Source organism: Scyliorhinus canicula, chromosome 4 (genome assembly GCF_902713615.1).
Source record: "Scyliorhinus canicula chromosome 4, sScyCan1.1, whole genome shotgun sequence".
Lineage (NCBI taxonomy): Eukaryota > Metazoa > Chordata > Chondrichthyes > Carcharhiniformes > Scyliorhinidae > Scyliorhinus > Scyliorhinus canicula.
This window is the reverse complement of record NC_052149.1, coordinates 227,185,995-227,199,959: the sequence shown is the minus strand read 5'-3', so window position 1 is coordinate 227,199,959 and position 13,965 is coordinate 227,185,995.

The window sequence follows — 13,965 nt, the reverse complement described above, 5'->3', positions numbered from 1 at the left end:
GATAAGCCAGCCGTGGGCCTTTTCCTTGGATCAGGACCATGGGAAAAGGGGCCATTTTGCTCAGCAGCGCCACTAGTGTGGCGATGGCTGTTGCCTGAATGACATCCACCAGAGACCCAGGATTGCAGAATGACCCAGGCCAGAGGTAAGTAATGGTGGGAGAGGATTCACAGGGGCGGGGATTGTGGGCTTCGAAGGCGTAGGGATGTGTAGGGGATGGTCAGGAGCAAGAGCAGGTGGTTGGCTCTCAGTCCCCCCCCCCCCCCCCCCCCCCTTCCACCTGCACCTCCACCCACCTTTTGCCGGGTGATGCGACCATCAATTCACTCAAGACATGAATGGAAGTAAACTGTGGCTTTAATCGACTTACAACTGAGCCTGCCTGCGACCAGAAGAACTGAGGGCAGGCTCACAAGACCGCAGCACTTTATACTTCCGGTAGTGGGAGGAGCCATGGGCGGAGCCAAGGGCGGAGTCCTGTACATGCTCCTCATCTCCCCCTGTGGGCAGAGCCGCGCAACGGCTCACAGATGGAGCCCACAGGGACACGGTAATGCACAGTGTGATTTATATATATTATCCATTCACCACACCGAGTCTCCCCATCAGGCACTTTAGGACCTCAATAGGTGGTGGGGTGGGAAGGACGGCCATGAGACTTCCTGCCCTGAACCTTATTGGAGTGGGGGGATGGCAAAGTGGGTGGGGGTAGTCACCTGCCACCCTCCTGCTCGATTAAATGCCCTCTCCACCTCTAAACACACTACAAGAGATTCTGCTCAATGCAGCCATTAGCTTTTTCTTGATTTTGATTTTATTTACTTTTATTCAGGAGCTGTTATGTTAAATTGGTTGAAAGTGTGTAATTAAGCTGTTGTAATTTTTCAGTAATGGTTATTTGGCCCTATTGAGCATATCACCCAACGCGCTGAATTAATTTGCAGAAAGGCAGCTATCTGTTATACCCACTGACTTTTATATGATGCAGTATCTGCATCACAGATTTTAAAAAAATCTATAAAAGTACCAACTCCATTGCAGAATCCTGCGGCTATAACAAAGCTCGACTTCCACAGCTCCCGATCACTCAGTCACTTGCCCAAGTGATGTTTCTTCATGCAGAGGTGCAATCAGTTAATGCCAGAGGACATTTTGTCATGGGGACAGTTACAGTTTGATTTAGTGTCTCCCCTACCTCTGCAGTTGAGCCCAGTGATAGAAACTGTGCTGTTGCTGCTGTCTCCGCTGTGATCAGTGAACTCAGCATCTGTCAAAGGGTCAGTGATTTAGAAATGAAAGCCATCGAATTGTAGGAAGCAGCCATTGAAGTCAAGTACCTCAATCGAAGGAGTGACAAATCATAGCTGGTCAAACTAGCTGCTCGGGTACAACTGCCCAGCCTGGATACCAGGCCAGGGCCCAGCCTGGACACCAGGCCAGGGCCCAGCCTGGACACCAGGCCAGGGCCCAGCCTGGATACCAGGCCACAGCCCAGCCTGGATACCAGGCCAGGGCCCAGCCTGGACACCAGGCCAGGGCCCAGCCTGGACACCAGGCCAGGGCCCAGCCTGGATACCAGGCCAAAGCCCAGCCGGAACACTAAGCCATGGCCGAGCCCGGGCACCGGCTCAGGGGCCCAGCCTGGACACCAGGCCACGGCCCAGCCTGGATACCAGGCCACGGCCCAGCCTGGACACCAGGCCATGGCCGAGCCCGGGCACCGGCTCAGGGGCCCAGCCTGGACACCAGGCCACGGCCCAGCCTGGATACCAGGCCACAGCCCAGCCGGAACACTAAACCAGGGCCCAGCCTGGACACCGGGTGGCCACGGCTCAGCCTGGACACAGGGCCACAGCCAGCCTGGACACCAGGCCATGGCCCAGCCTGGACACCAGGCCACGGCCCAGCCTGGACACCAGGCCAGGGCCCAGCCTGGACACCGGGCCACGGCCCAGCCTGGACACCAGGCCACGGCCGAGCCCGGGTACCGGGTCAGGGGCCCAGCCTGGACACCAGGCCACGGCCCAGCCTGGACACCAGGCCACGGCCCAGCCTGGCCACCAGGCCACGGCCCAGCCTGGACACCAGGCCAGGGCCCAGCCTGGACACCGGGCCACGGCCCAGCCTGGACACCAGGCCAGGGCCCAGCCTGGACATCAGGCCACGGCCCAGCCTGGACACCAGGCCAGGGCCCAGCCTGGACACCGGGCCAGGGCCCAACCTGGACACCGGGCCACGGCCCAGCCTGGACACCGGGTGGCCATGGCTCAGCTTGGACACCGGGCCACGGCCCAGCCTGGACACCGGGTGGCCATGGCTCAGCTTGGACACTGGGCCACGGCCCAGCCTGGACACCAGGCCAGAGCCCAGCCTGGACATCAGGCCACGGCCCAACCTGGACACTGGGCCACGGCCCAACCTGGACACCGGGCCACGGTCCAACCTGGACACCGGGCCACGGCCCAGCCTGGACACTGGGCCACGGCCCAGCCTGGACACCAGGCCACGGCCCAGCCTGGACACTGGGCCACGGCCCAGCCTGGACACCAGGCCACGGCCCAGCCTGGACACCAGGCCACGGCCCAGCCTGGACACTGGGCTACGACCCAGCCTGGACACCAGGCCACGGCCCAGCCTGGACACTGGGCTACGACCCAGCCTGGACACTGGGCCACGGCCCAGCCTGGACACTCGGCCATGGCCCAGCCTGGACACCGGGCCACGGCCCAACCTGGACACTGGTCCACGGCCCAGCCTGGACACTCGGCCATAGCCCAGTCTCAGCACCTGCCTCTTTTAAATTCAGTCTCGAGGTGTAAACGTCGTCCCCAAAGTCAATGTTCATTTTTTTGTATCCATTCGTTAGATGTTGGCTTCGTTGACTGGGCCAGCATTTATGTCCATCCCTAATTGCCCATGAGAAGGTAGTGGTGAGCTGCCTTCCCGATTGTGATTGTGATGCAGCTTCGTTCATTTTGGGGCAAACCTGTATCTCTGGAGTCACATGTAGGCCAGAACAGGAAGGTGGCTGATTCCTTTCTCTGAAGGGCATTAATGACCCTAATGGTTCACAGTCAACTTTGATTCCATTCTTTAAAAAACAGAATCCAAATGCCACCATCTGTCGTGGGATTCAAACCTGGGTCTCTGGATTACTAGGCCAGTGATAATACCACTATGCCACCACCTTCTGAATTGGTCATCACTAGTTACCTTGAGAAGGTGATGGTGAAACCTTTTCCTTGGCAGCAGGTTTGATGCAAACTCAGCCTCTTGCTCGGTCACTTCACAGGAATTTGGGAGTCAACCACATTGGTGTGGCTCTGGAGTAAGCCAGGTTGGGTCAGGGCGACTCATTTCCTTCCCTAACGGATACGAGGGAACCAGTTGGATTTTTATGTCAAATCGGAAGGCTGCACAATCCGTTTTCCCAAGAGCAACTTTTTCCAGAATCATTTTTGAAACTAAATTTGAATTCTGAAATTGCCGTGATGAGGTTTTCTCTTGCGTTCTCTGGGTAACAAATCCAGTGACAAATCCACTGTGAGGCCACTCATTCCTGTCTCCGCAATTCCAGCTTAATGCATCTGGTCACCACACATCCAACTGAGGCTCTGACATTCCTCTATATGTCAGCTATTCCAGTGCCAACTGTGTTCAAATGTTAACTGGTTATTAAACCTTTATTAAATAAATTATTTCAATGTTTTAAAGAATCATGTTATTGCATTGTTAAAGTATTAAATTTTTTGTGTATGCACCATCCCTTGAATTTTATTTGTTGTGTGTCACTTTATTATCTTATCGCAGATCTTCCCACGACAGGCAGCACGGCCCCCATCAAACACGGTCCCCATCAAACACGGTCCCCATCAAACACTCCCAGGACAGGTACAGCACAGGGCTAGAAACAGAGTAAAGTTCCCTCTACATTGTCCCCAGCAAACACTCGCAGGACAGGTACAGCACTGGGTTAGATACAGAGTAAAGCTCCCTCGATATTCACCCCATCAACACTCCCAGGACAGGTACAGCATGGGGTTACATACAGAGTAAAGCTCCCTCTACACTGACCCCATCAACACTCCCAGAGCAGGTACAGCACAGGGTTAGGTACAGAATAAAGCTCCCTCTACACTGTCCCCATCAAACACTCCCAGGACAGGTACAGCATGGGGTTAGATACAGAGTAAAGCTCCCTCTACACTGTCCCCATCAAACACTCCCAGGACAGGTACAGCACTGGGTTAGATACAGAGTAAAGCTCCCTCGATATTCACCCCATCAACACTCCCAGGACAGGTACAGCACGGGGTTACATACAGAGTAAAGCTCCCTCTACACTGACCCCATCAACACTCCCAGAGCAGGTACAGCACAGGGTTAGGTACAGAATAAAGCTCCCTCTATACTGTCCCCATCAAACACTCCCAGGACAGGTACAGCATGGGGTTAGATACAGAGTAAAGCTCCCTCTACACTGTCCCCATCAACACTCCCAGGACAGGTACAGCACAGGGTTACATACAGAGTAAAGCTCCCTCTACACCTACCCCATCAACACTGCCAGAGCAGGTACAGCGCAGGGTTAGGTACAGAATAAAGCCCTCTCTACACTGTCCCCATCAAACACTCCCAGGACAGATACAGAACGGGATTGGATACAGAATAAAGCTGCCTCTACACTGTCTCCATCAAACACTCCCAGGACAGGTACAGCACAGTGTTTGATATGGAGTAAAGCTTCCTCCACACTGTCCCCATCAAACACTCCCAGGACAGGTACAGCACGCTAGTTAGATACAGAGTAAAGCTCCCTCTACACTGTCCCCATCAAACACTCCCAGGATAGGTACAGCACGCTAGTTAGATACAGAGTAAAGCTCCCTCTACACTGTCCCCATCAAACACTCCCAGGACAGGTACAGCACGGGGTTAGATACAGAAAGATACAGAATAAGGCTTCCCCTACACTGCTGTCACGAACTACACTGATATGATCTATGAGGGTATCCCATGTTGGTACCCCCAGTTTGTGGGGTGTAGAAATTAGTTTTTTGGAATGGGATGAGGCATTGAGTGAAACCCCAGTGGGAATAAGCAGCCCAATCATTGAGTAACAATTATTTGAAGACTATTTATTAAATTAAAGAAAAGACAAAAACACACAACAGGACAACCACATATCAAGACCATATAGAACATAGAACGATACAGCGCAGTACAGGCCCTTCGGCCCTCGATGTTGCACCGACATGGAAAAAAACTAAAGGCCATCTAACCTACACTATGCCCTTATCATCCATATGCTTATCCAATAAACTTTTAAATGCCCTCAATGTTGGCGAGTTCACACCTGTTGCAGGTAGGGCATTCCACGGCCTCCCACTCTTTGCGTAAAAAACCCACCTCTGACCTCTGTCCTATATCTATTACCCCTCAATTTAAGGCTATGTCCCCTCGTGCTAGCCACCTCCATCCGCGGGAGAAGGCTCTCGCTGTCCACCCTATCTAACCCTCTGATCATTTTGTATGCCTCTATTAAGTCACCTCTTAACCTTCTTCTCTCTAACGAAAACAACCTCAAGTCCATCAGCCTTTCCTCATAAGATTTTCCCTCCATACCAGGCACCATCCTGGTAAATCTCCTCTGCACCCGTTCCAAGGCTTCCACGTCCTTCCTATAATGAGGCGACCAGAACTGTACGCAATACTCCAAATGCGGCCGTACTTGAGTTTTGTACAACTGCAACATGACCTCATGGCTCCGGAACTCAATCCCTCTACCAATAAAGGCCAACACACCATAGGCCTTCTTCACAACCCTATCAACCTGGGTGGCAACTTTCAGGGATCTATGTACACGGACACCGAGATCCCTCTGCTCATCCACACTACCAATAATTTTACCATTAGCCAAATATTCCGCATTCCTGTTATTCTTTCCAAAGTGAATCACCTCACACTTCTCCACATTAAACTCCATTTGCCACCTCTCAGCCCAGCTCTGCAGCTTATCTATGTCCCTCTGTAACCTGCAACATCCTTCCGCACTGTCTACAACTCCACCGACTTTAGTGTCGTCTGCAAATTTACTCACCCATCCTTCTGCGCCCTCCTCTAGGTCATTTATAAAAATGACAAACAGCAACGGCCCCAGAACAGATCCTTGTGGTACGCCACTCGTAACTGAACTCCATTCTGAACATTTCCCATCAACTACCACTCTCTGTCTTCTTTCAACTAGCCAATTTCTGATCCACATCTCTAAATCACCCTCAATCCCCAGCCTCCTTATTTTCTGCAATAGCCGACCGTGGGGAACCTTATCAAACGCTTTACTGAAATCCATATACACCACATCAACTGCTCTACCCTCGTCTACCTGTTCAGTCACCTTCTCAAAGAACTCGATAAGTTTTGTGAGGCATGACCTACCCTTCACAAAACCATGCTGACTATCCCTAATCATATTATTCCTATTTAGATGATTATAAATCGTATCTTTTATAATCCTCTCCAAGACCTTACCCACCACAGACGTTAGGCTCACCGGCCTATAGTTACCGGGGTTATCTCTACTCCCCTTCTTGAACAAAGGGACCACATTTGCTAACCTCCAGTCCTCTGGCACTATTCCTGTAGCCAATGATGACCTAAAAATCAAAGCCAACGGCTCAGCAATCTCTTCCCTGGCTTCCCAGAGAATCCTAGGATAAATCCCATCCGGCCCCGGGGACTTATCTATTTGATAATATGAATCACTAAACGCACACAGTTTATGTAGAATGTACCCCTTGTTCCAAAATTTATCTATGACCCCTGAACTCCTTACGACTTTCCCTTTCCCAAAAAACATCCCAATTTAATGAACCAGTCAAATTCAGTATATAGTTACCAGACCATACAGTGAGGACAGTCAAGTTTTGAAGACGTTTTTCCCTGGTCCAGTGCAGATATTTAAACTGCCTTTACAAAGGCTTGGCTCTAAGACTTAGATGCCAGCTTAGTGTCCAGGCTGTTAGATTGGGGACTGGCCGTACAGGCTGTTAGATTGGGGACTGGCCGTACAGGCTGTTAGATTGGGGACTGGCCGTACAGGCTGTTAGATTGGGGACTGGCCGTACAGGCTGTTAGATTGGGGACTGGCCGCACAGGCTGTTAGATTGGGGACAGGCTGTACAGGCTGTTAGATTGGGGACTGGCTGTACAGGCTGTTAGATTGGGGACAGGCCGTACAGGCTGTTAGACTGGGGACTGGTTGTACAGGCTGTTAGATTGGGGACTGGCCGTACAGGCTGTTAGATTGGGGACTGGCCGTACAGGCTGTTAGATTGGGGACTGGCCGTACAGGCTGTTAGATTGGGGACTGGCCGTACAGGCTGTTAGATTGGGGACGGGCTGTACAGGCTGTTAGATTGGGGACTGGCCGTACAGGCTGTTAGATTGGGGACCGGGTACAGGCTGTTAGATTGGGGACTGGCCGTACAGGCTGTTAGATTGGGGACTGGCCGTACAGGCTGTTAGATTGGGGACTGGCCGTACAGGCTGTTAGATTGGGGACTGGCCGTACAGGCTGTTAGATTGGGGACTGGCCGTATAGGCTGTTAGATTGGGGACTGGCCGTACAGGCTGTTAGATTGGGGACGGGCTGTACAGGCTGTTAGATTGGGGACTGGCCGTACAGGCTGTTAGATCGGGGACTGGCCGTACAGGCTGTTAGATTGGGGACTGGCCGTACAGGCTGTTAGATTGGGGACTGGCTGTACAGGCTGTTAGATTGGGGACTGGCTGTACAGGCTGTTAGATTGGGGACTGGCCGTACAGGCTGTTAGATTGGGGACTGGCCGTACAGGCTGTTAGATTGGGGACTGGCCATACAGGCTGTTAGATTGGGGACTGGCCGTACAGGCTGTTAGATTGGGGACTGGCCGTACAGGCTGTTAGATTGGGGACGGGCCGTACAGGCTGTTAGATTGGGGACTGGCCGTACAGGCTGTTAGATTGGGGACTGACCGTACAGGCTGTTAGATTGGGGACTGGCCGTACAGGCTGTTAGATTGGGGACTGGCCGTACAGGCTGTTAGATTGGGGACTGGCCGTACAGGCTGTTAGATTGGGGACTGGCCGTACAGGCTGTTAGATTGGGGACTGGCTGTACAGGCTGTTAGATTGGGGACTGGCCGTACAGGCTGTTAGATTGGGGACTGGCCGTACAGGCTGTTAGATTGGGGACTGGCCGTACAGGCTGTTAGATTGGGGACTGGCCGTACAGGCTGTTAGATTGGGGACTGGCTGTACAGGCTGTTAGATTGGGGACTGGCTGTACAGGCTGTTAGATTGGGGACTGGCCGTACAGGCTGTTAGATTGGGGACTGGCTGTACAGGCTGTTAGATTGGGGACTGGCCGTACAGGCTGTTAGATTGGGGACTGGCCGTACAGGCTGTTAGATTGGGGACAGGCTGTACAGGCTGTTAGATTGGGGACGGGCCGTACAGGCTGTTAGATTGGGGACTGGCTGTACAGGCTGTTAGATTGGGGACTGGCCGTACAGGCTGTTAGATTGGGGACTGGCTGTACAGGCTGTTAGATTGGGGACTGGCCGTACAGGCTGTTAGATTGGGGACTGGCCGTACAGACTGTTAGATTGGGGATTGGCCGTACAGGCTGTTAGATTGGGGACCGGGTACAGGCTGTTAGATTGGGGACCGGCCGTACAGGCTGTTAGATTGGGGACTGGCCGTACAGGCTGTTAGATTGGGGACCGGGTACAGGCTGTTAGATTGGGGACGGGCTGTACAGGCTGTTAGATTGGGGACTGGCCGTACAGGCTGTTAGATTGGGGACTGGCCGTACAGGCTGTTAGATTGGGGACTGGCCGTACAGGCTGTTAGATTGGGGACTGGCCGGACAGGCTGTTAGATTGGGGACAGGCCGTACTGGCTGTTAGATTGGGGACTGGCCGTACAGGCTGTTAGATTGGGGACTGGCCGTACAGGCTGTTAGATTGGGGACTGGCCGTACAGGCTGTTAGATTGGGGACTGGCCGTACAGGCTGTTAGATTGGGGACTGGCCGTACAGGCTGTTAGATTGGGGACTGGCCGTACAGGCTGTTAGATTGGGGACTGGCCGTACAGGCTGTTAGATTGGGGACTGGCTGTACAGGCTGTTAGATTGGGGACTGGCCGTACAGGCTGTTAGATTGGGGATTGGGGACTGGCCGTACAGACTGTTAGATTGGGGATTGGCCGTACAGGCTGTTAGATTGGGGACCGGCCGTACAGGCTGTTAGATTGGGGACTGGCCGTACAGGCTGTTAGATTGGGGACCGGGTACAGGCTGTTAGATTGGGGACGGGCTGTACAGGCTGTGAGATTGGGGACTGGCCGTACAGGCTGTTAGATTGGGGACTGGCCGTACAGGCTGTTAGATTGGGGACTGGCCGTACAGGCTGTTAGATGGGGACTGGCCGGACAGGCTGTTAGATTGGGGACAGGGCTGTACTGGCTGTTAGGATTGGGACTGGCCGTACAGGCTGTTAGATTGGGGACTGGCCGTACAGGCTGTTAGATTGGGGACAGGCCGTACAGGCTGTTAGATTGGGGACTGGCCTTACAGGCTGTTAGATTGGGGACGGGCTGTACAGGCTGTTAGATTGGGACTGGCCGTTACAGGCTGTTAGATTGGGGACTGGCCGTACAGGCTGGTTAGATTGGGGACTGGCCGTACAGGCTGTTAGATTGGGACCGGGTACAGGCTGTTAGATTGGGGACCGGTACAGGCTGTTAGATTGGGGACAGGCCGTACAGGCTGTTAGATTTGGGACTGGCCGTACAGGCTGTTAGATTGGGGACTGGCCGTACAGGCTGTTAGATTGGGGACTGGCCGTACAGGCTGTTAGATTGGGGACTGGCCGTACAGGCTGTTAGATTGGGGACTGGCCGTACGGCTGTTAGATTGGGGACTGGCCGCACAGGCTGTTAGATTGGGGGACTGGGCCGTACAGGGCTGTTAGATTGGGGACTGCCGTACAGGCGGTTAGATTGGGGGACAGGCCGGACAGGCTGTTAGATTTGTGACTGGCCGTACAGGCTGTTAGATGGGGGACTGCCGTACAGGCTGTTAGATTGGGGGACAGGCCGTCCAGGCTGTTAGATTGGGGACTGGCCGTACAGGCTGTTAGATTGGGGACTGGCCGGACAGGCTGTTAGAGTGGGGACTGGCCGTACAGGCTGTTAGATGGGGACAGCCGTACAGGCTGTTAGATTGGGGGACTGGCCGTACAGGCTGTTAATTGGGGACTGGCTGTACAGGCTGTTAGATTGGGGACTGGCCGTACAGGCTGTTAGATTGGGGACTGGCTGTACAGGCTGTTAGATTGGGGACTGGCCGTACAGGCTGTTAGATTGGGGACTGGCTGTACAGGCTGTTAGATTGGGGACTGGCCGTACAGGCTGTTTGATTGGGGACTGGCCGTACAGGCTGTTAGATTGGGGACCGGCTGTACAGGCGGTTAGATTGGGGACTGGCCGTACAGGCTGTTAGATTGGGGACAGGCTGTACAGGCTGTTAGATTGGGGACTGGCCGTACAGGCTGTTAGATTGGGGACTGGCTGTACAGGCTGTTAGATTGGGGACTGGCCGTACAGACTGTTAGATTGGGGATTGGCCGTACAGGCTGTTAGATTGGGGACCGGGTACAGGCTGTTAGATTGGGGACCGGCCGTACAGGCTGTTAGATTGGGGTCTGGCCGTACAGGCTGTTAGATTGGGGACTGGCCGTACAGGCTGTTAGATTGGGGACTGGCCGTACAGGCTGTTAGATTGGGGACAGGCCGTACAGGGCTGTTAGATTGGGGACTGGCCGTACAGGCTGTTAGATTGGGGACTGGCCGTACAGGCTGTTAGATTGGGGACTGGCTGTACAGGCTGTTAGATTGGGACTGGCTGTACAGGCTGTTAGATTGGGGACTGGCCATACAGGCTGTTAGATTGGGGACGGGCTGTACAGGCTGTTAGATTGGGGACTGGCCGTACAGGCTGTTAGATTGGGGACTGGTCCAGGACAGGCTGTTAGATTGGGGACTGGCCGTACAGGCTGTTAGATTGGGACTGGCCGTACAGGCTGTTAGATTGGGGACTGGCCGTACAGGCTGTTAGATTGGGGACTGGCCGTACAGGCTGTTAGATGGGGACTGGCCGTACAGGCTGTTAGATTGGGGACTGGTTGTACAGGCTGTTAGATTGGGGACTGGCCGTACAGGCTGATAGATTGGGGACTGGCCGTACAGGCTGTTAGATTGGGGACTGGCCGTACAGGCTGTTAGATTGGGGACCGGGTACAGGCTGTTAGATTGGGGACTGGCCGTACAGGCTGTTAGATTGGGGACTGGCCGTACAGGCTGTTAGATTGGGGACTGGCCGTACAGGCTGTTAGTTTGGGGACTGGCTGTACAGGCTGTTAGATTGGGGACTGGCCGTACAGGCTGTTAGATTGGGGACAGGCCGTACAGGCTGTTAGATTGGGGACAGGCTGTACAGGCTGTTAGATTGGGGACTGGCCGTACAGGCTGTTAGATTGTGGACTGGCTGTACAGGCTGTTAGATTGGGGACTGGCTGTACAGGCTGTTAGATTGGGGACCGGGTACAGGCTGTTAGATTGGGGACTGGCCGTACAGGCTGTTAGATTGGGGACTGGCCGTACAGGCTGTTAGATTGGGGACTGGCCGTACAGGCTGTTAGATTGGGGACTGGCCGTACAGGCTGTTAGATTGGGGACTGGCCGTACAGGCTGTTAGATTGGGGACTGGCCGTACAGGCTGTTAGATTGGGGACTGGCCGTACAGGCTGTTAGATTGGGGACTGGCCGTACAGGCTGTTAGATTGGGGACTGGCCGTACAGGCTGTTAGATTGGGGACTGGCCGTACAGACTGTTAGATTGGGGACTGGCTGTACAGGCTGTTAGATTGGGGACTGGCCGTACAGGCTGTTAGATTGGGGACAGGCCGTACAGGCTGTTAGATTGGGGACAGGCTGTACAGGCTGTTAGATTGGGGACTGGCCGTACAGGCTGTTAGATTGTGGACTGGCTGTACAGGCTGTTAGATTGGGGACTGGCTGTACAGGCTGTTAGATTGGGGACCGGGTACAGGCTGTTAGATTGGGGACTGGCCGTACAGGCTGTTAGATTGGGGACTGGCCGTACAGGCTGTTAGATTGGGGACTGGCCGTACAGGCTGTTAGATTGGGGACGGGCCGTACAGGCTGTTAGATTGGGGACTGGCCGTACAGGCTGTTAGATTGGGGACTGGCCGTACAGGCTGTTAGATTGGGGACTGGCCGTACAGACTGTTAGATTGGGGATTGGCCGTACAGGCTGTTAGATTGGGGACCGGTACAGGCTGTTAGATTGGGGGACCGGCCGTAAAGGCTGTTAGATTGGGGACTGGCCGTACAGGCTGTTAGATTGGGGACTGGCCGTACAGGCTGTTAGATTGGGGACTGGCTGTACAGGCTGTTAGATTGGGGACCGGGTACAGGCTGTTAGATTGGGGACTGGCCGTACCGGCTGTTAGATTGGGGACTGGCCGTACAGGCTGTTAGTTTGGGGACCGGGTACAGGCTGTTAGATTGGGGACGGGCTGTACAGGCTGTTAGATTGGGGACTGGCCGTACAGGCTGTTAGATTGGGGACTGGCCGTACAGGCTGTTAGATTGGGGACTGGCCGTACAGGCTGTTAGATTGGGGACAGGCCGTACTGGCTGCTAGATTGGGGACTGGCCGTACAGGCTGTTAGATTGGGGACTGGCCGTACAGGCTGTTAGATAGGGGACTGGCCGTACAGGCTGTTAGATTGGGGACTGGCCGTACAGGCTGTTAGATTGGGGACTGGCCGTACAGGCTGTTAGATTGGGGACTGGCCGTCCAGGCTGTTAGATTGGGGACTGGCCGTACAGGCTGTTAGATTGGGGACTGGCCGTACTGGCTGTTAGATTGGGGACTGGCCGTACAGGCTGTTAGATTGGGGACTGGCCGTACAGGCTGTTAGATTGGGGACTGGCCGGTACAGGCTGTTAGATTGGGGACTGGCCGTACAGGCTGTTAGATTGGGGACTGGCTGTACAGGCTGGTTAGATTGGGGACTGGCCGTACAGGCTGTTAGATTGGGGACTGGCCGTACAGGCTGTTAGATTGGGGACTGGCCGTACAGGCTGTTAGATTGGGGACTGGCCGTACAGGCTGTTAGATTGGGGACTGGCTGTACAGGCTGTTAGATTGGGGACTGGCTGTACAGGCTGTTAGATGGGGGACTGGCCGTACAGGCTGTTAGATTGGGGACTGGCTGTACAGGCTGTTAGATTGGGGACTGGCCGTACAGGCTGTTAGATTGGGGACTGGCCGTACAGGCTGTTAGATTGGGGACAGGCTGTACAGCTGTTAGATTGGGGACGGGCCGTACAGGCTGTTAGATTGGGGTCTGGCCGTACAGGCTGTTAGATTGGGGACTGGCCGTACAGGCTGTTAGATTGGGGACTGGCCGTACAGGCTGTTAGATTGGGGACAGGCCGTACAGGCTGTTAGATTGGGGACTGGCCGTACAGGCTGTTAGATTGGGACTGGCCGTACAGGCTGTTAGATTGGGGACTGGCTGTACAGGCTGTTAGATTGGGGACTGGCTGTACAGGCTGTTAGATTGGGGACTGGCCATACAGGCTGTTAGATTGGGGACGGGCTGTACAGGCTGTTAGATTGGGGACTGGCCGTACAGGCTGTTAGATTGGGGACTGGCCGGACAGGCTGTTAGATTGGGGACTGGCCGTACAGGCTGTTAGATTGGGGGACTGGCCGTACAGGCTGTTAGATTGGGGACTGGCCGTACAGGCTGTTAGATTGGGGACTGGCCGTACAGGCTGTTAGATTGGGGACTGGCCGTACAGGCTGTTAGATTGGGGACTGGTTG